The sequence below is a fragment of the Nicotiana tabacum genome, chromosome 3 (genome assembly GCF_000715075.1).
Source record: "Nicotiana tabacum cultivar K326 chromosome 3, ASM71507v2, whole genome shotgun sequence".
Classification (NCBI taxonomy): Eukaryota; Viridiplantae; Streptophyta; class Magnoliopsida; order Solanales; family Solanaceae; genus Nicotiana; species Nicotiana tabacum.
Genome location: NC_134082.1, coordinates 85,310,031 through 85,335,253, shown reverse-complemented (window position 1 = coordinate 85,335,253; position 25,223 = coordinate 85,310,031).

Here is a 25,223-nt window from a genome sequence, read left to right as displayed (position 1 = left end):
AGTCAAAAAACAGAACTTGGAGGCCGTTAAATATAACTCAGTATATGTTGTTAGTTTGCTTGCAATCTCACTTAGCAAATTAATAAGCGCGTTCACTCGATGAAGACAAAGCATGAGGTGGCTCTCACCTCATAAATATTCAATCAGGTAATCAAGCAAACTTAGGTTCGGCAAACATAATAGAGATTCAGTCTGTATTTGTTCAAAAAAGTAAGTTCGGTATCATCTTTTTCTTTTTTTTAGAGACAAACCTAGTTGAAATGTAGTCACTTTAGAATACCTTTCTAAAATAAAGAGACGAGCCTCGCCAAATCAAAAAATGCAAATTGCGGGGCCCTCGATAAATAACCATAATAAATATTTTAGAATTCAGGCTAGGCCGTTTAGTGAAAATCACGGCCTTCCACTAAATAATAACGCGCTAGACTCTTCAGGCACGGTTTAAGTAAATTATATTCTTAAATTCAGGTGCACATTGATGTGACCCAAATTCAAATCTCAACGAAGTCGAAATGTGTTAACAACTACGGGTGCATTGATTGTGACGTGGTTCGAGATGCATTTTCACGACGTTGCAATTCTATAAAAAAATAAGTGATGATAATAATAAAAAAAAGGGCGATTTTAAACTTAATAAAAGCACGTAAGTCATAACATGTATTTGAATCAGATATTTAGCCATTATAACAATTTAAGCGACCGTGCTAGAACCACGGGATTCGAGGGTGCCTAACACCTTCCCTCGGGTCAACAGAATTCCTTACTTAGAATTTCTGGTTCGCAGACTTCATTTGGAAAAGTCGAAAATTTGCTCGATTTGGGATTCAAGATAAACCGGTGACTTGGGACACCAAAAACCAAACCTTTCCCAAGTGGCGACTCTGAATTAAATAAATAATCCCATTTCGAATATTGTCACTTAAATTGGAAAAACTCCACCCGCGCATTTAACCCCTCGGGGCCGGCGGGCGCGCAAAAAGGAGGTGTGACAGCTCTGGCGACTCTGCTGGGGAATTAACCCAGAACCACTGGTTCAGGGTTCAAGAATTCGAGCTTAGAATAATTGTTATATTTTGCTTTATTATCTGATCTTTATTACATGTTTTTGCGTAACGTGCTAAATGTTGTCTTTTACCGCTTTGATATTATCTGAACTGTATATAAACTGTGCCGAAACCCTTCTCTTCTTACCTCCGGGGAGAAGCTCGCTGGTCGAGACTCCCTATTCTGTTAGTGTCAATACCTGAAATAAGAAAGAGGTCGGACAAGTTACAAAGCCGGACGATTTCGCGGGTCCCCGGTACGTAGCCCCCTCCTCGACTCGAGTGGTCCGCTCGGGTACACAGTCTAGAACAAATACCAAGGTTTAAACCTAGTATAACGAAACTTCATGCCGGATCCCTAGTAGGAACGTTTATTTGCATCATGTTGCATTTGACTTAGGGGGCTCAACACAGGGGTTGGGTCCGTCTAGGACAGGCAACCTGAATTGAAAAGACCACCCTGCTGCATCCTATTTGTTTTGCGCATTTATTTGCTTCGGTTCCGCATGCTGACCGGTTTCTAAAAAAAAGAAGAGGAAAACAACAGCGTGGGGAGATAATTACTTATTTTGGAAAAATAAAACCAATGTTCAAGTATTGTCAAAACCTCACCGGAATTTTTCTAAAGAAAAAAAAGAATAAAAACAAAATTTGTCTTCTTAGTTTGAATTATTAAAAAAGGGTATATATAAAAAAAAAATTCTTTCACTTTCAAAATCAAAAAAAAAAGAAAAGGTATTTATTTTAAAAGTAAAAAAAAATGGAAAACTCATAATTCAAAAAAAATGTGTTGTTTCCTTTGTAGTACCCTTTTATAAATTCAGACTGATAGTCCAAATATTGCAAAAAATATATTTTCTTTAGTCTTTATCTTTCTTCAAAAATAATAAAAATACTTATTTTTGATTTTTAGGTTTATTTAATTTTCTCTATTCACGGTATGCCCGAACTAAGCCGGTTTGATTCTCGCCGGATGTGAGATACGTAGGCAACCCTCGCCGGGTTCAACCCCATTTTTTCTAAAATAGCCAAAATAAAAAAAAATGCGTTTTAAAATTTTTAAAGAGTCATAAATAAATCGGGTGACGTTGTTTTGTCATAAATAGCCGAATGTTCCCGAAAGGGACGCCGGAAGGCTGACTTTGCCTAAATAGCCACCTTTGGGTCTTATTTAGCATTTTTACCCAGTAGACCCACACAGCCTTAAAATCTTCATCCCCGAAGTGTTTAAAGGCCGTGTTCAAAACTTGATCCCCTCTGTAAAAATATTTTTGAGTCAGTCATTTTGTTAAAATCACCTTAATAAATGTGCAGGATGAGCACGATGCAAAATGAACATTTTTCAATAATGACCAAAATCCCTGTCAAGTTACGGCTATGGTGGAATGATCTAGGTGTTGAAGGACAAAATGAGGTTAAGAAATATTTGAAAGGTCTTGTGGGTATGTTGGAAATCCAACCTCGGGGAGATATCATAAGGGCTTTGGTTACCTATTGGGACCCGGCGCACAATGTTTTCCATTTCTCTGATTTTGAGCTCACTCCGACTTTGGAAGAAATGGCCGGATACATCGGGGATACTGAACTTACTTTGAGGGAAAAATACTTGGTCGCCCCGAGAATCGTCACGGTACATCGATTCCTAGATTCATTGAAGATACCTAGAACAGTCCACGACCCGGATCTAGCAGCCGGATTTTGTACTCCATGCTTCATATATGATAGGTACGGTCATGAGGGAGGATTCAATAATCCGATCAACAAACTATGCAGCAAAGGAGTTCGTCAGAAGTGGGATGAGCACAGACGGGTAGCATTCATGATAATGTTCCTGGGCCTTCTGGTATTCCCAAGAAAAGATGGAAACATCGATTTGAAGATATCTGGGGTCGTCAGCACTTTACTCACGCAAAGTGACAGTACTCTCGCGCCAATGGTGGTATCTGACATCTTTTGGGCTCTTACAGTTTGTAAAGCTGGGGAAAGTTTCTTCGAAGGTTGTAACTTGCTCCTACAGATATGGATGACCGAGCACCTCTGCCATCATTCCGAGATTTTAAGCCATGGTTCCCCGGAAAAGACCCGCATAGAAGAATCTTACACGAGAACCAAAGAGATCATTTTGCCTAAAGGAGTCCTGGCATGGACCTCGTTCTTTCAAGCTCTTACTGCCAGCCAAATACAATGGACGTTGGGATGGTTGCCTGTTGATGAGATCCTATATATGTCTGCAGCTAAAACTCATTTCTTACTGATGGGGCTTAAGAGCATTCAACCTTACGCACCCAGCCGAGTTTTGAGACAATTCGGAAGATGCCAGACAGTACCTCATGAGGAAGATCTTAGCGCTCAAGCAGTTGAGATAAGTCCTAACGGACAGTTCCCAGAAGCAAAGATTCGCCAAATCTGGAATGAGAGTCAACACTTGAAATCAGATACTTGCGTGCGGGATCGAGCCAAAGGGGAAATGGCGCCAGGTTACCTTGCATGGTATAGAAGGGAACTTGAGCATGAAAGGCCAGCTAAGAGACCCCACATCCGGAATTTCACCGAGTCATCGCAAAGGCATTGGGATTGGTTAGCAAAGGAAAGAGGCTATTGTGCCGAAATCAGCAGGTTAAAGCAACAAGTAGAAGGCATGAAATACGAGCACAACGTGCAAATTGCCACCGATCTGGGAGAGCGGAACAGGTTAATTCAAGAAAATGAAATGCTCAGAGCCCAGATCAAACAGATAAGGTTGGATGCAGACAAACAACCAAGGCGTCGATCAGACGAGCACTTGATCAAAAGGCTAAAAAGCGAGATCATAGAATGGCAAGATGGTTTGGAGAAGTCTGAAGATGTCATAGCAGAGCTCAAAGCGCAGTGGGATACAAGAGCAGATAAGCATCGCAGATACCTGAATCAATTGGAAAGCGACCACGAGAAGACTGTTGCTAAGATAAAGAGAGAGATGGCTGCACTTGAGAACAAAGCAGTTAATCAGGCCAAGGATTTCCAAATTGAGAGCAGATACTGGTACGACTTAATGGCCCAGATGAAGTTGGAAGTACGGCGATTGAAGCATCAGCATATACAGGATACTCAAGTATTCGAGATATGTAGCGATCAGATAAAACGCCTACTCATAGAAAGGAAGCGAACCAGAGATAGGATCAAGGCCATTGCCCATGCCATCACCAGACGATGTCTACGATGTGAGAACATGTCCAGCGTTACCGTCCTCTCGGCAGTAATGGGTTATGTCAAACAGACTATGCATGAGCTGGAGCAACTTGAGAGGGATCTCACACCTAGGACCGCGGCAAGGCCGAACGATGCCCCGCGGACACCAATTTTCAAAACCATAATGCACTCATAAGTCAAGCCTGTATCTTAGCATCTCCTGCTTGTTTTTCCATCAGGGTGATTTTTAGTCTATTTTTTGAGTCTAGGTTTATTTTCAAAGTTTGCTTTTTCTTTTGCAAAATGTAGTTTGTAATAGACTGCTTCAATAATAAAGAGTTTGCTTCTTTTACGCTCATTTGTGTTTTTCGAACTACGTAATGATCTGATTCACGTAGGCATCGTGATACGTAGGCAATCCTCATCGGATCCGGTCGCATTTCTTTTACTGCAAAATAAAAAATAATATAAAAGAAAATAATAAAAATAATAAAAAAAAAAGAAAAGAAGGGAAAAAAGGGGAAAAACTAATAAGAGGAAAAATGCCGGAATGACGCATGCTCTCGTAGCAAACATATAGTAATCCACTTAATTGTATAGGTGCATCATGCCCAACGTGAGATTAACTATCTGTTATTTGCTGCAAATTAACCGTGCGTTTGTCATTGAGCATTTTTTCCCAGTGTTTTTTGGAAAGACGGTTGGTTTGGTGAAAGTCTGGCCTCGCACTCATACTTCACGAGGTCAAGGAGAAGTGTTCAACTACCTGTTGTTAGGACCAGAAGCAGTACTCACACTTACTTCACCAGGTCAAAAGGAAGTGTGGAAATGTCTTCAGAAATTCCATTGCAAACAATCCCTGTTTCTGAGGAAAGCTCGATCTCAGCCGTCCTCACACTGGAATCCGCGACTGCGGAAGAAAATAGAATCCTACGGCTCCGCATGTTGGAAATGCTGGACGACTGGAATAATGGGAAAGAGCCGCCAAGTGTCGTCCCCGGATTCCCTGAATTATTCTCCAGGTCAAGTGGAACGTCTAATGTCCCCATAAATTATCCTGCTACCCCATTTGGGTACCCAGCCACCTCCGCCTTCTCTGCTGGATCACCTTCTGAGCCTCATCCCCGAATGTCATCCACTGATGCAAGCATGAACATCTTTACTGCATCGCCTTGCCCGATTACAGCACAACCTACCACGTACAAACCAAGCTTTGACTCATCCTCTTTTACATTCCAAGCACCATCGTTCTCAATGGAACCAACCAGGTTCGCTACCAACACTAATCCTCTACCGCCTCAGTGCGAACTCGCACCGGGACAGGATCAGAACCCCAGAATTGCAGAACAAAATGAGATTGCTAAGAGAATGAGAAGTCTCGAACAAAGTTTGAAGAATATGCAAGGATTGAGTGGACAAAAGAGCGTCTCTTATGCCGACCTGTGCATGTTCCCTCACGTCCACCTGCCAACGGGTTTCAAGACCCCCAAGTTCGAGAAATACGATGGGCACGGTGACCCCATTGCACATCTTAAGAAATACTGCAACCAATTACGGGGAGCCGGCGGAAAAGAAGAACTGCTGATGGCGTATTTTGGGGAAAGTCTAGTAGGGATAGCTTCGGAATGGTATATGGATCAGGAAATGTCCCGATGGCATATATGGGATGATCTCGCCAGAGATTTCGTAAAACAATTCCAGTATAACATCGACATTGCGCCAGACCGAAACTCTCTGTCGAATTTGAAGAAGAAACCGTCGGAAAGCTTCAGAGAATATGCTATCAAGTGGCGTGAACAGGCGTCGAGGGTGAAGCCTCCCATGGATGAAGTAGAAATGGTCACTACCTTTCTCCAGGCTCAAGAGTCTGACTATTTCCAAAACATGATGTCGGCCATGGGTAAGCCATTCGCGGAAGCGATCAAGATAGGAGAGATGGTAGAAAATGGGCTGAAAACAGGTCGGATTCTGAGTCAAGCAGCCATAAGGGCAACCTCCCAGGCCGTCCAAAGCGGGTCCGGAGGAACGACAAGAGGGAAGAAGAAGGAAGAAACGGCTATGGCAGCCTCTGAAGCAAGGGAGTATCGTCATCCCAGGCCCCATTTTTCGGAAAGGGCCCCACAACACTACTACCCCCACTCAAATGTGGCATATGCTCATCAACCTTATATGGTCATGAATGCCCAACCTTATAACCATCCGCCACAACAAGCCAACCGAGGCCCAGCTCCACCTCCCAGAAATCAGCCTCCTTATCGCAACCACTATAACCCACAACCCCCGCAGAATAACTACCGCCCCCAGGAGCCACCTCGACGGCGGACTTTCACGCCCATCGGTGAACAATACTCTACTTTGTTCCCTAAGCTAGTCCAATTGGGTTTCTTGCAACCAATTCCCCAACGAGGCAAAACCCAACATCGCCTTCTTACAAAGCCGGAGTCAGATGTGCCTATCATTCAGGGGCCGAGGGACATGATACAAACGACTGCTGGTCATTGAAAAGAGTGGTCGAAAATTTGATAGAGCAGGGGAAAATAGTGCTAAGGGACGAAGAGATCCCAAATGTGACTAACAATCCATTGCCCGCTCACAATAATGGGCCGCTGATTGGAATGATTTGTGAAGACAAAGAGTTCGACCCTGCTCTGAAAGCCATAATTGCCATTATCGACACAGGGAAGAGGCCTGAAATAGACCAGAAACCAGAAAAAGGGGAAGAGGTCAAAGCTATAAAGAAAGTGCCTGAAAAGAAGGTGGAGAAGAAAGTGGTACCAGCAAAGGGTGGAGTTCTTTACATACCACGAGGTCAAGCCGAGAAGACGCAGAACTTCGGGATCAAAAAGACGAAACCTATGTACATGCCAAAAGGGGCCTATGTGGTCCGGGGGACGATTCAACCACCTCGGCTGAATGAGCCAGTGGTTATCGGACGCGTGCCGCAAAAGCCAATGACCAACCCGTCCACAGTACCGTGGAATTATCAAAAGACTTTGGTAATGTACAAAGGTAAAAAGGTCACGGGAGAACTTCCGGAAAGTACTTTCATTAGAGGGTACTCAAATACCCAAGAACTGAACAACGCTACACAAGGGCGCTTCCCTCCAAAGAAGCCCGTGAGTGTTGAAGAAGCGGAAGTGTTCTTCCAACAAATGAAGATGCCGGATTACGAAGTGATAGATCAGCTGCGCAAGCACCCTGAGCAAGTATCCATGCTGTCATTAGTAATGAGGTCAGCCGAGCATCAAAAGATCCTGCTGAAAACCCTGAATGAAGCATATGTACCAGTTGGAACCTCGGTGGAGCAACTAGAGCGGATGACAGAAAGATTCTTTGTCGTCAACCAAATCTCTTTCAGCAAGAATGATTTACCCCCGGAAGGAGCGGCACACAACAAGGCTTTACATCTAACAGTTAAATGCGAAGACTATTATGTCAAGAGGGTAATGTTGGATGGAGGCTCAGGCGTTGACATTTGCCCGCTCTCCACGTTGCAAAGAATGGAAATCGGGGCCGAAAGAATCCGACCCAACAATGTCTGCGTAAGAGCTTTCGACGGCATCAAGAGAGACACCATGGGAGAAATAGACCTGTTGTTGGTCATAGGACCAGTCGAATTTCAAGTAACCTTCCAAGTGATCGACATGGATACATCCTACAATTTTCTCCTTGGCAGACCTTGGATCCATGCGGCAGGAGCCGTGCCTTCCACTCTTCACCAGATGGTGAAGTTCGAGTACGAAGACCAAGAGATCGTGGTTCATGGGGAAGACGAACATGCCATTTATCGGGACCCATCCATCCCGTATCTTGAACCGAGAGAAGGGAGCGAACATACGGTCTATCAAGCTTTCGAGGTTGTACTGGCAGAGCAGCATGAAGAGGGAATACCTTGCCCCCAGCCTTTCTTGTCTAACGCCTCGGTCATGGCGGCCAAAGAGATGATCCGGCACGGATTTAGGCCAGGGGAGGGACTTGGACGAACCCTTCAGGGAATAACAGAACTCATTACTTTTCCAGTCATCAAGAAACCTTTTGGACTAGGTTTCAAATCTACTCCAGCAGACGAAAAATGGGCAAAGAAAAGGAGAAATGAGGGCCGGAAGTTACCTCAACCACTGCCGGATTTATATGCGACTTTCATCAGGCCAAGGTACGCTGAAGAAGAAGATGATGAGGTCTTCACAGCTGAGGAAATCGAGGAAATATGTGGGGCGATGAGAGAAATGCTCTACGAGGTCCATATGGTTCAACCAGGTGTAGGAACGAGCACTGCTGAGATGCTGTACGTGGGGCCGAGCGCCCAACTCCAAAACTGGGAGGCCACGCCATTCCCGACTAGACGGAAGTCCGGGTAGACATGTCCTGCCACCTTTCCTGTGTCACAAGTTATCCCAGGACATAACTTGAACGTTTTCTTCTTTTCAATTGTTGCTTTGAATTCCTAGTCGTAAACATTGTTGTCTTCCAACTTTCCAAAGAAAATATATAAAAAAAAAATCATCATTGCTTTCCTATTCTTTCTTTTGTTCTGATTTTTATTAGTTTTCCTTTTATCTTCCGTTTCAGTCCTAATAATGCGGCTTTAAATATGACATGCTTGCGGACTTCACGCCCAGATCACAATGAGCTATTTAACTGCGAATTAATGAACCCAGAACCAGAATATGATGCGGAAGAGGCTTTTAGGGAGATAAACCGAGAGTTGGAATATTTCGAGAATAAACCTAAGCCAAATCTGAATGACACTGAACCGGTAAACTTAGGAACCCCGGAAGAAGTCCGGGAGACCAAGATAAGCATTCACACGGACAAGAAAACGCGAGAGGCGATAATTCAACTTCTTCTTGAATTCAAAGATGTGTTTGCTTGGTCATATGATGACATGCCGGGACTAGGTGTTGATCTAGTGGTTCACAAATTGCCGATTCATCCTGATTGTCCTCCAGTTCAACAAAAGCAACGAAAGTTCAAAACTGAGTTCAGTGACAAGATTAAGGAGGAGATCACCAAACAGTTGAAAACGGGAGTGATTCGGGTAGTCCAATATACAACATGGTTGGCAAATGTGGTTCCAGTACCGAAAAAGGACGGGAAAACTCGGGTATGTGTAGATTACCGAGATCTGAACAGAGCAAGTCCTAAAGATAATTTCCCGCTGCCCAACATCCACATCCTCGTTGATAATTGTGCCAAACACGAGATACAGTCTTTTGTAGATTGTTATGCCGGGTATCATCAGGTACTGATGGATGAAGAGGACGCCGAGAAAACTGCCTTCACCACACCTTGGGGCACCTACTGTTACCGGGTCATGCCATTTGGTTTGAAGAATGCTGGGGCTACTTACATGAGGGCCATGACTGTCATTTTCCATGACATGATGCATCAGGAAATAGAGGTGTACGTGGATGACGTGATAGTCAAGTCCAGGACGCAGGATAATCACATCCAAGACTTGAGGAAGTTCTTCGAGAGGCTAAGGAAGTATGACTTGAAACTGAACCCAGCCAAATGTGCTTTCGGAGTTCCGTCGGGCAAACTTTTGGGTTTCATCGTAAGCAGGAGAGGTATCGAGCTAGATCCAACTAAGATAAAATCCATCAGAGATCTGCCTCCCCCAAGAACAAAGAAAGATGTGATGAGTCTTTTGGGCAGGTTGAACTACATCAGTCGGTTTATTGCCCAGCTGACGAGCACGTGTGAGCCCATATTCAAGCTGTTAAGGAAAGATGCGGCGATTAAGTGGACAACTGAGTGTCAAGAAGCCTTTGATAAAGTCAAAGAATACCTTTCGAACCCCCCAGTCTTGGTCCCTCCAGAACCAGGGAGGCCACTTTTCTTGTATCTGACAGTCTTGGAGAACTCTTTCGGCTGCGTCCTCGGGCAACACGACGTAATCGGAAAGAAGGAGCAAGCAATCTACTACTTGAGCAAGAAATTCACCGGCTACGAGGCCAAATACACTCTGCTGGAAAGGACATGCTGCGCTCTCACATGGGTTGCACAAAAGCTGAGACATTATCTCCAAGCCCACACTACATTCCTCATAAGCAGGTTGGATCCTTTGAAGTATATATTTCAGAAACCAATGCCTACTGGGAGACTGGCTAAATGGCAAATCTTGATTACGGAATTCGACATAGTTTATGTCACCCGCACGGCGATGAAAGCCCAAGCATTAGCAGATCATTTGGCCGAAAATCCGGTTGATGAGGAATACCAGCCATTGGATACCTACTTTCCAGATGAAGAGGTAAACACTGTAGAAGCGATCTCGGAGGAAGCACATGTTTGGAAGATATTCTTTGACGGAGCCGTGAACGCCAAGGGTGTAGGGATTGGGGCAATTTTGATCTCGCCTTCCGGTCAGCATTATCCCGCCACAGCTAGACTGCGTTTCTTTTGCACAAACAATACAGCTGAGTATGAAGCCTGCATTATGGGCATGCATATGGCAATCGATCAGGATGTCGAAACTTATTGATTATGGGAGATTCTGACCTGATCATCCGGCAAGCTCAAAGCGAATGGGAAACTCGGGATGTCAAACTTATCCCATACCGACAACATGTGGAGGACCTCAGCAAGCGCTTTACCTCAATAGAGTTCAGGTATATTCCGAGGTGTCACAACGAACTGGCAGATGCACTTGCTACTCTGGCTTCAATGCTACCCTACCCGGGCAACGCCCACGTCGATCCTTTGGAAATCCAAATTAAGGAAAGACACGGTTACTGCAGTGTAATCGAGGCGGGATCAAATACGCAGCCTTGGTACCATGACATCAAGAAATTCCTGAAGACACAAGAATACCCCGAGCACGCTACTGGAGATCAAAAAAGGACCATTAGGCGACATGCAAGTGGTTTCTTTCTGAGCGGTGAATTATAGTATAAGAGGACCCCGGACCTCAATCTCCTAAGATGTGTCGATATCGAGGAGGCGAGAAAAATCATGCACGAAGTACACGCAGGTGTGTGCGGACCTCACATGAACGGGTATGTCTTAGCGAAGAAAATCCTTAGAGCAGGTTATTACTGGATGACCATGGAAAAGGATTGCTTCAGCTTCGTTCGGAAATGTCATCAGTGTCAGGTGCACGGTGATTTGATTCATGCACCTCCCACGGAACTGCATCCCATGTCTGCGCCTTGGCCATTTGTCGCTTGGGGCATGGACGTCATTGGACCAATTGAACCGAAGGCCTCGAATGGACATAGGTTTATACTGGTTGCCATCGATTACTTCACAAAATGGGTAGAAGCTGTCACTCTCAAGTCGGTCACTAAAAAAGCTGTAGTAGATTTTGTGCACTCAAATCTTATCTGTCATTTCGGTATTCCGGCGACTATCATTACAGATAATGCAGCAAACTTGAACAGTCACTTGATGGGAGATGTATGCGAGCAGTTCAAGATAACGCATAGGAATTCTACTCCTTATCGGCCGAAAGCCAATGGTGCTGTGGAAGCTACAAATAAAAACATCAAGAAGATTTTGAGGAAAACAATACAAAGTTCCCGACAGTGGCATGAGCAGTTACCTTTTGCATTGTTGGGGTACCGCACTACAGTACGCACATCGGTGGGAGCGACTCCTTATCTTTTGGTTTATGGGACCGAGGCTGTAATACCGGCAGAGGTAGAGATTCCTTCGCTTCGAATCATTGTCGAAGCAGAAATCGAAGACAGCGAGTGGGTTAAGGCTCGACTGGAGCAATTGACGTTGATTGATGAAAAGCGAATGGCCGCAGTTTGTCACGGACAGTTATACCAACAAAGGATGGCCCGTGCTTACAACAAGAAAGTCCGACCCCGGAATTTCGAAGTAGGTCAGCTGGTACTAAGGCGTATTCTGCCGCATCATGAAGAAGCAAAAGGGAAGTTTGCTCCAAATTGGAAAGGCCCATACATCGTAAGGAAGATATTGCCGAGAGGAGCACTGTATTTAGGTGATATCGAAGGAAATGACCCCGACACAGCAGTGAATGCAGATGCAGTCAAGAGATACTACGTCTAGATCATACTCCAAGTGGTCCTGACACATTTGAAAATGGCGAAGGTTTTATCCCCCACTACTTCCAAACAAAAAAACAAACAAAAAAAAAAAACAAAGAAAGAAAACAAAAACAAAATTTGATTGAGGCCTGAACTACGTTTGACTTGATTCCGAAAGGATACGTAGGCAGCCTCTCCCTGAGGTTCAGTCACACCAACAATAAAATCCCATTCACCCTGAAATTGAAACCGGGGCACGTCGAGCAGTTGAGAAGTTAGTATCATCTACCTTTTCTCTTTACCAAGCACAAGCCTCCAAATCAATTACCAAATATGGTGGGGAACCAGTAAGCGTCACAAATGGAGACCAGCGCACTCTGAATTGAGAGATATAAAATGAGAGAGTCTCGGCGGTGAAAACCTTCGGGCACCACGAGGCGACGGGAGTAGAGAAACCAAAATGAGAGAGCTTGTTTAGTAAAAACTCGCAAAGAGTGCTATCAAGCGATGACAGGAAGAGAAATGAGAGAGGTCAGCCAGCGGAAACCCGCAAAGGGCGCTGTTGGCCGAAAAAGAATGACGCCATCCCAAGAAAGTTTCGGCAGAGTGCCACCAGTTTGGAATCACAGATCCGTTCTGGTTCGGGAAAACGCAAGCTCTTAGAAGGTCAGACGTCCAGTCCAAAGAGCATGTCATGTCATTTAAAGCCAGCATTATCTTCCTCAGATAAGTCTTTTTCGTCCCGAAAGGGTATTCCTTTTCTGATTTGTTTTCCCGTTCTTTATTTCTTTTCGAATCCCTTTTGCACTTTAACCCTGAGTTCAGGACACGCCGGAAAGGACAAGGTGGCATGGTTTGTTTGCACGGAATCCCGTCTCATGAAGGAAAGCGCCTCATCTCATTGGTATGATTGCCCAAGCCTGATGGATCGTCACGTTTGATGGTGTTTAAAGAGGAAAGAGAGAAATCTTCCCCAGCAAGTCCACCTTCGGACAAATCCCCACAGAGTCTCCCCCTGTACAAATCCCCACAGAGTTTCTCCTTTTGTACAATCTCCCACAAAGTCTCCCCAATATACAAAAAAAAAATGGAATCTCCCCAGCACATCCCAGCGAGTCCTTTTGTAAAACTTCCCCAGCAAGCTTACCCCAACAAATCCTAGAAATCCCGCTTTGAAATAAATCCCCAGCATGCCCCATTGTACAAAAATCCACACAAAGAATCCACTTTGTAAATATTCCCCACAGAGCTTCCTTTGTGTACAAATTTCCACAAAATACCTCCAATAAAATCCCCGTTGAGAACCTCCAAGCAAAACGGGACACAAAAAAAAAAGGAGCCTTACGAAGCAAGTCATCACAGAATTCGGAAATACCAGCCTGAGCAGTCTAAAGGTTTCGCCATTTGAATCAAATCATTGGCGGGACTTCGCAACAGAAATAGAGACGCAACAAAGCAATTGGGAAAGATCAAGGTCACCGAACCGACCGTCATTTCCGAACTAACAATTGTTCTTTGTCTGAAAAGTTGAAACAGGTATAATCCAAGACAACCGTGCAAGAAGCAGGTGTTGCCCAAAGAAGAAGGTACACGAGTACAAGAAACGTTTTTGGCAATAAAGAATTCACTCAAAAGATAAGTTCCCGCAAAACTCCCTGTTATCTTCTATTAAAACAAGAAAACTCAAAAAAAGAGATCGTGTAGTATTCTCGAACTTTATCCCCAGCCGATCAGCATTAGGGTTTTAAACCCTAAACTGAACTTTTTCCTTTCAGCCAGCATTAGAGTTTTAAACTCTAAAATGAGCTTTTTCATGCAATCAGCATTAGGGTTTTAAACCCTAAACTAAATTTTCCTTTTAGTCAGCATTAGGGTTTTAAACCCTAAACTGAACTTTTTCCTTTCAGCCAGCATTAGAGTTTTAAACTCTAAACTGAGCTTTTCCATGCAATCAGCATTAGGGTTTTAAACCCTAAACTGAATTTTCCTTTCAGCCAGCATTAGAGTTTTAAACTCTAAACTGAGCTTTTCCATGCAATCAGCATTAGGGTTTTAAACCCTAAACTGAATTTTCCTTTCAGCCAGCATTAGGGTTTTAAACTCTAAACTGAGCTTTTCCATGCAATCAGCATTAGGGTTTTAAACCCTAAACTGAACTTTCTTTTCAGCCAGCATTAGAGTTTTAAACTCTAAACTGAGCTTTTCCATGCAATCAGCATTAGGGTTTTAAACCCTAAACTGAACTTTCCTTTCAGCCAGCATTAGAGTTTTAAACTCTAAACTGAGCTTTTCCATGCAATCAGCATTAGGGTTTTAAACCCTAAACTGAATTTTCCCTTTAGTCAGCATTAGGGTCTTAAACCCTAAACTGAACTTTTTCCTTTCAGCCAGCATTAGGGTTTTAAACCCTAAACTGAGCTTTTTCATGCAATCAGCATTAGGGTTTTAAACCCTAAACTGAATTTTCCTTTTAGTCAGCATTAGGGTTTTAAACCCTAAACTGAATTTTTCCTTTCAGCCAGCATTAGAGTTTTAAACTCTAAACTGAGCTTTTCCATGCAATCAAGCATTAGGGTTTTAAACCCTAAACTGAATTTTCCTTTTAGTCAGCATTAGGGTTTTAAACCCTAAACTGAGCTTTTCCATGCAATCAGCATTAGGGTTTTAAACCCTAAACTGAATTTTCCTTTTAGTCAGCATTAGGGTTTTAAACCCTAAACTGAATTTTTCCTTTCAGCCAGCATTAGGGTTTTAAACCCTAAACTGAGCTTTTCCATGCAATCAGCATTAGGGTTTTAAACCCTAAACTGAATTTTCCTTTTAGTCAGCATTAGGGTTTTAAACCATAAACTGAATTTTTCCTTTAGTCAGCATTAGGGTTTTAAACCCTAAACTGAACTTTTTCCTTTCAGCCAACATTAGGGTTTTAAACCCTAAACTGAGCTTTTCCATGCTAGCCAGCATTAGGGTTTTAAACCCTAAACTGAGCTTCTCCATGCAATCAGCATTAGGGTTTTAAACCCTAAACTGAACTTTTTCCTTTCAGCCAGCATTAGGGTTTTAAACCCTAAACTGAGCTTTTCCATGCAATCAGCATTAGGGTTTTAAACCCTAAACTGAATTTTCCTTTTAGTCAGCATTAGGGTTTTAAACCCTAAACTGAACTTTTTTCTTTTAGTCAGCATTAGGGTTTTAAACCCTAAACTGAACTTTTTCCTTTCAGCCAGCATTAGGGTTTTAAACCCTAAACTGAACTTTTTCCTTTAGCCAGCATTAGGGTTTTAAAACTCTAAACTGAGCTTTTGCTTCCAGTCAGCATTAGGGTTTTAAACCCTAAACTGAATTCTTCCTTTGTTCGGCGTTAGGGTTTTAAACCCTAAACTGAACCTTTCCCCAGCTAGTCGGTATTAGGGCTCCAACCCTGAACTGAGCATGCATATCCTCTTTCATCAATTTTATGAACTTCCTGGCGAATAATTAACGAAATTTTCCTAGTGAAACTGGGGCAGAAAATTTCGTTCGTTTGTTTTCTCCCGCAGGTCTAACCTCGACCCACATGGATCGAAATGACCCCGCGAGATGAGTCCCAGTTCGGAATCAACGAAGAAAAAGAAGAAAAAAGAAAGAACCCAAGATTCGGAGTAAATGGAAGGCGGATTGACTCCAACATTTGATTAAGGTCCTGAACCCTGCCAATCGCGTCTCACTCAGTATCCCAGAGATTAAACAGGTCACCACAACTCGCAAGCATCAAGATTCAGATCGGAGTCTACAAGCAGAATCAGCTAAGACCCAAGATCAAGTCGTAAAAGAATCATAGATAGGAATCTTGTAACTAGCAGTTGACATACATATAAGTAGTTAGCTCAGTTTCCAATTTCCGTTTGGTTGTAATAAGGCGGTCAGTGACGCAGCAGTGACAGCAGCAATAGCAGTAGCAGCAAGCATTGCAATACGGAGTGGGACTACCGAGCTACCAAAACTTCTCGAACTACATTGACCTGATTCCTGTTTAGCCCAGGATATGTAGGAAATCTTTGAAGCAAGATTCGGTCAGATCTTTCAAAAAACATGCTTTATACGGAGTGGTCCATAGGCAAAAATCGCTCATACACGCTCACTTTATCTTTGCACGAAAACTCTTCGTGTTTCCGAACAAAGAGGGGCAGCTGTGAGCACGTGATTTTTGTTTTGCGCGACAGTCGCTCCAAAAGAATAAAAATTGGTCCTGCTGTACAATTTTGGATTTCTGTACGGCACTTTGTTGATTTATTTGTGACTTTTGCCCGTTTTTATTTATTTATTTGTTTAAAGCAAAATACAAAAAATGTGTGGGTCATGCATAATTCGAACCGTAATCTGGTCATTAAATAGAAAATCATAAATAGGCACCCTCGTCCGTGATTTCGATTTGTTTGATTTTGCCTGTTTTGAAATATGTTAGTGTGTGTGCAAATAATTGTATTGAGTGTGCATTTAATTTTAATTTTGATTTTTTGTTTAGTTTTAAAATAAATAAGAAAAAGAAATAAAAAAAAAAAAAAAAAGAGAAAGGACCCCTTCTTCTTCCGGATTGGGCCAATTTAATAAAATTGGCCCAAACAAACAATGCCCAAAACCCAGGCCTGCCCGGTCCAGACCACTTAGTGCCCAGGGTGTCCAAACGACGTCGTTTGGATCGTGCCTGATCTGGGCCGTTGATCTCAGAGTGATCAACGGCCAAGATCAATCCCCCATAACCCACCAACAAACCCGACCCGTTTACACCCGGACCGAACCTAAACCCTCAACACTTGAAACGACACCGTTTCACTTAAGACCATCAGATCCAAACCGTAGATCTAGATTGATCTAACGGTTGAGATCAACCCACCCACTAACTATATAAGCCCAGATCCTTACCCTGCCCCCCCATCCGACACCCCAGCCTCCGTCTTCAACCTCATCCTCATCAAACCCTAGAGCCGCCCCTGTACCCCCCACCATGAAAACCGGCGGCATGAACGCCGGTGACCTTCCCCTTAACACCCTAGAACCCCCTTGCCATCCTGAACATGGATCTGTTAACCATGTAGTTCGAATCATCCCCTAGGTCCTCGAATCTTCATTTGAAGATTCGAGTCAAAACTCGGTTTACACCAACCAACCCCAGCTTCACACCAGACACTCCCCAGACCCTCCTCGTGACCAAACCATACTTGGTTTGGTCCGAATCTAACCAGGGAAACATGAATCCCGGATCTGAGTTTTGGAACTTTGTAGTTTCTTCATCACTGGCCTATGCCCGTCCGAGCCAAAGAGATTAAGGTCTAATGGACCTTAATCGAAGTGTTTCTCATCTGAGAAACACTTCGATTAAAGTCCGTTCGGCCTTAAGAAAGGTCTGTCCAAATCCGGGTTCAAACTTTTAACTTTTCAAGTTTAAGGTGAGTCTGCTTTCTTTCCTTTATTTGTTTTAGTCCGTGTGATTTGTTTTAAGAGACTGTTCATATTTGTTTTAATTTTATCGATTTTTGTTTGTCCACTTTACTTGAACCTCTGTGTTTGTTTGAACCCCTCCTATTCTGATAAGGCATGTGTATTGGTTGTGTTCCAAATTTGTATTGATTAACTGATTCCTCGAAGTATAATTTTGTTTAATCAGTATAAGTCAAGTCATGTGTCCCATACTTTAAATGTCTGATTTTTGGCTTCGATTGTGTATGTTAATGCTAATATAGTCGAGTCGACATATGTCGTCAATTAGTTTCAGCTATCCGAACAATAACAAATCGACTTACTTCTGCTAAGCATTTGTTGAATCAATTAAGAACCAGTTTTGTTTACTTATAGCTGTTGAATTGGATCAGTAGTGCTTAAATTCTGAATCAGAGGGCATGTGCACTTGTGCACAGCATGTGCATTGGTGCACCTCATGTGTTTTGTGCACAGCCTGTTTTTCCTGCATAAAAGGGCTTTTAATTTTAAAATGGTTTGACAGCATATGCTGTCAGACATATTCTACTGCCCATACTTGCTTTTAGTTAATAAAATGGAAATCTGCCAGGGAATGATGGGGTTAATACTTAAATAACTAATTGGAATCTGAAAATGAAAAAGGGCACATGGGAGGGGTACTGTGATATTCAAAACAGGTTGTTAAAAGGGTTAAGGAAGGCTTATAAAAGGGGGATAGACATACAGAAGAGGGAGAGATCTAGAGGGGAATACACACTGAGAGGTATACACATACAGACACAGATAGGATACAGAATCAGAGGGGGGAAAGAAAATACACACACTGGACCTTAGGAGCTGAAAAAGAAAAACACACACGCAGAGATAGGGAGAGATACTGAGAGGGAACATCTGAGAGTTCAAATTTTTGGAAACAGAAAACTGGAAAAGAATTTTTGTCTGATAACTCAGACAGACAAAACTAGAAGTTGCTTCCTTTCCTTTTGTTTCTGACTTCACCAAATCTGGACCTGTTTTGTGCAACACTGATTTCTCCCAACTGAGTCTGCTTGTTTGTTGTTTGTTCTACTCGAAAGTTTTGGTTTAGTTGGGGTTTAATCTCACTCCAATTGTTTTGTGAGTTGTGGTTGCTACTCTTCTGTTTCTTGTTGCTGTTGCTATACTGCCTTGCTGCTACTGTTAGTGCTGTTACTGCTGCTGCATTTGTTCATTGTTACTCTACTGATTGCCCTCTTCTTCAATTGCAAATATTCCCAGGTACACAACCTCTGAACCATGTATTGTTGAAAGTTTGAAGTTGAAGCAGAAATAAAGAAATGAACATCAGTTTATGTTATAGCATTGGTGTAAAAAGATAGTTCGAATGTTAGTTGGGCCTGTGTTTTTACTGCAAACTGCAAATATTCTGTATAAACTAGCATACATTCTGTTTAAGATGAACTGTTAGATAGCATGGCTCAATAGTAATGACAGTATGACATAGACGGCATGTTTGATTTAGTATACATTCAGTTCAGTATAACACTTGTTTGGTTTAGTTATGACTGTATAACATAGAGTCATGGTAAGCACTTGTATGTATTTTGCCTAGATCACTGAATTGACAAATCTGTGGTACTAGATCCGGGATAAATGTATCCCAAACAAACTCTCATGCAGTCACATTAAGAGTTTGGCTATGAAGGCTAGCTTTCCTGACAGATTATGTGTTCCAATATAGGTTCGATGTCGGGTCTTGGTATAGATTCCTTGTTTCGAAATAATGTGATGATTGTTGAAGGAAACTAATAGTCGTTTTGAGTTCAATTAGTAGTAATTTTCCTAATAAAACAGCCAAATTCGTTTATCAATTTCAAATAGGTTAGAGTCAAAAAACAGAACTTGGAGGTCGTTAAATATAACTCAGTATATGTTGTTAGTTTGCTTGCAATCTCACTTAGCAAATTAATAAGCGCGTTCACTCGATGAAGACAAAGCATGAGGTGACTCTCACCTCATAAATATTCAATCAGGTAATCAAACAAACTTAGGTTCGGCAAACATAATAAAGATTCAGTCTGTATTTGTTCAAATAAGTAAGTTCGGTATCATCTTTCTTTTAGAGACACACATAGTAGAAATGTCGTCACTGTAGGATACCTTTCTAAAATAAAGAGACGAGCCTCGCCAAATAAAAAATGCAAATTGCGGGGCCCTCGATAAATAACCATAATAAATATTTTAGAATTCAGGCTAGGCCGTTTAGTGAAAATCACGGCCTTCCACTAAATAATAACGCGCTAGACTCTTCAGGCACGGTTTAAGTAAATTATATTCTTAAATTCGGGTGCACATTGATGTGACCCAAATTCAAATCTCAACGAAGTCGAAATGTGTTAACAACTACGGGTGCATTAATTGTGACGTGGTTCGAGATGCATTTTCACGACGTTGCAATTCTATAAAAAATAAGTGATGATAATAATAATAAAAAGGGCGATTTTAAACTTAATAAAAGCACGTAAGCCATAACATGTATTTGAATCAGATATTTAGCCATTATAACAATTTAAGCGATCGTGCTAGAACCACGGGATTCGAGGGTGCCTAACACCTTCCCTCGGGTCAACAGAATTCCTTACTTAGAATTTCTGGTTCGCAGACTTCATTTGGAAAAGTCGAAAATTTCCTCGATTTGGGATTCAAGATAAACCGGTGACTTGGGACATCAAAAACCAAACCTTTCCCAAGTGGCGACTCTGAATTAAATAAATAATCTCATTTCGAATATTGTCACTTAAATTGGAAAAACTCCACCCGCGCATTTAACCCCTCGGGGGGGGGGGGGGGGGGCGCAAAAAGGAGGTGTGACAATGAATACAATGTTTGGATGGATTGTGTCGTTTTGTCGTCGTTTCATGGTATCATGCTCCAGTAATATGATGAATAAACTTGTAATATTATAAAGAAAAATTATGAGATGGTATATAAAAAGGTAGGGTAAATGATAAAATAAAATTATTTAACAATAATGAAGGGTGAGATTTAGAGAAAAATACAAGGAAACGATACGACCACACCAAATCGGTCGTTACATAAAGTGGCACATTTCATCGTTACGTAACGACAGATTTAACGATACAATAAAATTTAAGTAACAATCAAAACAAACATTGTATTTAAAGTAACAATACGATACGATACAACTGGTAACAACCATCCAAACAAGCTGTTACTATACACCAAAAGGAAGAACTTGAAGCTAGAACTCCACAATATTTAATTCATTTCACCTACATGGCCACAAAAACAACCATAAAAATCAACAAAAAAAGCTACAACTTCAATTGGGACAAGGTGAACCAAACAGCCTTTTCCAAATCAGCGGCAATATCAACATATAGACCAAAATTTTCCTTTTTTCCACTACTCGTTCCCTCTCTTATTCATACTTTTTACTCATTTTCATAAATTAGAAATCACTCTTAGCTTACTCAGGAGTCTCATCGTCATACCACCTGAAAAGTTTGCAAGCACCTTTGCCTTCAATTTTGAAACAAAAAAAATGACGAACTGGATTTAATGGAGTCCATAAATTCGCAATTCTCCAGTAGTCCCACAAGAATAAGAAACTTCTCTTAAAAAAGGTGATTTCGTTCTATTTGACATTATAAGTGAGTGGAGAAATCGATACCCAAATCAAATGGGTGACCTTTAAAGGAGCCACCAACACTTCAAGATGTGAAGAAGATGAAACCAAAGAAGTGAGCTTTATATGCAAAAAAGGGCAAAAAAATGAGAGGAAAATTGATGGGTTCTGACGGGAAGAAAAAGAGAAATAGGAAAAGAGGGTAAAAGTTAGGGCTTTAATAGGAGTAATATATTAGGAATAATGATAATAATAAATATAAAAATAACAATGAGCAAGTTTTACTCACGTTCACGCGTCTTCCCCACACCGTCAGCCATATCACTATAAAGTGTTTAATTGGCACATAAAGAGTTTAGTTGAAGTGCCAATTCTATATTTAGGTGTTCAAGTGACAAAAAAGGCCAAGTTTAAGGGCCCACCTATGTATTCTGTCTTAATTTTAACATACATCCTGCATTTGCAATTGATTCAAAATCATATTACAATGTATCCTTTTTTCAATAATAAATATGAAGTTGATTTCTCTAATCTTTAACTTTTGTTCTTTCGAACAATCAATTTTAATTGCTCTAGGAAAGATATGGGCATCGACTTGCTTTAGTGTTGCTGAAAAACATGCAATAAATAAATACCAATTGTTTTGCACTATGTGTAAGATCGAAATGTATCATCCATACAATTTAATTTATACAAGCTTTCATTTTGTTCATTTGCCATATCAATTTTATTTCTTACTGACAAGAGTTCGAATAGCTAGCAAACTTAATGCTCCGATGAACGACCAAGTAGGTGCATATTTAAGTTGTTATATAGTACATATTCTTGATCAAGATATGAGATGCACGTATTTTTAATAACCAATTTGCAAATGTTTGTTTCTAGTTTTTGTAAAAGGAACATCAAAAACATTGTTAATGCATTTGCACCGTTCTTTTCCTGCTAATTGCATTTCCCTTATAAATCATACTGAAGTTTCTAACCAATTGAACGTCCAATTAGTATTGGATTCCCTTTAATTGTGCTTAGTACGCATTCCATACAAACGACCAAACAACCCCTCTACATAGTGTATTCATGACCAATACAGTCCACCCTATACGAATCCCTAACGAATTGACCAATAAATGGGGGGAAAAAATGAAACTTAAATTTATCTATTTGATAGAGAAAGGAGATCGGGAAAATAAATGGGAAGGGAAAAGGAGACAGTAACAATAGAACATAACAATATTGAGTGGTAGACTTCATTGTTAGGATTACACAATATTTTTACATCTAAGAAGAATTAAACGGTGAAAATAAGATATAGAGGGTGTTTGGCTAAGCTTATAAGCTGGTCAAACTTACTTATAAGCACTTTTTGACTTATCTACGCATTTGGTAAAATTAAAAATGCTTATAAGTTAAGTACTTATAAGCCAAAAATAAGTCAAAAACCATAAGTTGATCTCCCCCAACTTATCAAATTTCAGCTTATAAGCACTTTAAGTTTGACCAAAATATTTACTATTTTATCCCTAAAATACTTCTTTTTAAAACAAAACTCTTCATATATCCAGTTCTTCAGCTACATATTATTAATTTCAGCACTTTTATCCAAACACGTGACTGTTTATTTTTTAAATCAACTTCAGCACTTAAAAATGCTTTTCAGCACATAATACTTATCAGCTACTCCAAATCAGCTAAGCCAAACGGGTTCATAGAAGATTTAATTGCTAAATTCAACATCACAGAGTATGACTACATGGATGATGCATCTCGGTTTTTCTTTCTAATTTTGGATTTTAAACTTCAAATAAGTTTGTATACGGTGTAAATCGGGGCTACTCGATTTCGTCCCTCGAATTCCGCGTCGGAAGATCAGGACGTCGAGTTCGAATCGAAGTTCCTTTCCAAGGTCGACGTCGATAAAATTTACCGAGGTCAGAAAAAGGCGTGCTTCGAGATGACGCCGATATGATTCAATAACGGAAAGGGAGAGATATCCTCAACGGACCGGAGATCACGGCGTGAATTCTAGAATGGATTGGTCTTCGGCGGTTAAACAGTTGTCAAATAAGATTTCTTATTATAATTAGAAGTGTACCTTATTTAGGACTCCCCTACTATATAAAGGGGGATCCCACTTATTTGTAATTTTCATTGTTCACTGATAAGAAAATATACACACATTATTCTCTTGTTATTTCACTTACTATTCATCAGAGTTGTCTTATCATTTGTTATTCCCGTTATCATACCTCGAGATTATCACAGATCAAGGTCGAGATTTAGCTCACACACTGGTTTGATCTATTTTATTCTTTAATTTATCTATTTAATTCCTTGTTTATTAATTGGCATTGAATTAAATCACATATCCTTAAAATCACAATACAAGTTTAATTGTTACTCGAATTTTAGGGTAAACAGTTTGGCGCCCACCGTGGGGCTAAGGATAATAGTGATTGTTTCAGCACTGATTCTGATAACACACGTTATTTTCACACTTGTTCTTGTCAAGTATCTTTGCTCTCAGGTTAAAGCATGTCAAACTCACAAAGCGCACATGTACATGGTGATAATGGTCTCGTATTTCACAGGGAAATGATAATGTAATTGCTCCAGGAGTCGGGGTGCCATCGGCTAATCTCGGAGGAGCACCGGTCGCCGATCCAATCGATATCAGTTCACACGTTGATCTAAATATGGATCCCGAAGGAAGTGTACACAGGGAAGGCCGGTTTGGTGGCCAAGGTACACAGGGCAAAGAAGATGGGGGAGTTAGCCTCCATATAATATTCAAGATACTACAGGTTCGGCAGGCCGCTATTGCTCAATTGCAAAATCAACATAGGACTTCAAGTGTGGTCGATCCAGAAATCACTCGTCGTACCGAGCCAGTGCCAGTAAGGTTGAATGGTAACGAATCAAGGACTGATCTGCAATAACGAAAATGATCGAGGAGTTCACCAAAAGAATTGAGTCAGGAGAGAAGAAAATCAAAGATCATGATAAAAAAGTGGAAACATGCAAGTCCCGAGTTGATCAGATACCGGGGGCACCCCTGATCCTAAAGGGTTTGGATTCAAAAATGTTCGTACAGAAGCATTTTCCTCATAGTACAGTTCTGAAGCTTATTCCTAAGAAGTTTCGTACGCCGGATATACCTAAATACAACGGGACCACTGATCCTAACGAACATATCACTTTGTACACATGCGGAATAAAGGAAAATGACTTAGAAGATGATGAGATGGAGTCCGTTTTGTTGAAAAATTTGGGAAAACTTTGTCAAAGGGAGCAATAATTTGGTATCACAACCTGCCACCAAATTCCATCGACTCATTTGCCATGTTATCATATTCTTTCGTGAAGACACACGCCGGGGCCATAAAGGTCGCAACAAGAAAATCGGACGTTTTCAAGATAAGACAAAGGGATAACGAAATGCTGAGGGAGTTCGTATCAGGATTTCAAATGGAACGCATGGAGTTGCCACCAATCACAGATAATTGGGCCGTTCAAGCTTTCACCCAAGGGTTGAACGAGCGGAGTTCGATAGCATCGCGAGAGTTGAAACAAAACTTGGTTGAGTATGCAGCTATAACTTGGGCAGATGTGCACAATCGATGTCAATCGAAGATCAGGGTCGAAGACAACCAATTAGAAGCCCCTTCCGGCTCAGTACATCCGAACAGGTTGGCAGTTAAAACCTCGAGAGACGTTGACAAGGAGCCAAGGTCGAATAGAGAACGATATTAACCATATGTCGCAGATCGAAGGAACAATGGTTCAGGATGCAATCCCTCCCAGAATGATCGAAGAAGCGATCGAGGGGAGAATTCTCGGGGACTTATGAGCAAAAGTGGTTTTGATAAGAATGTTGATCCCGTGGAGGCACTCGGTTATCAGAGTATAACTTTAGCATCGATGCATCGG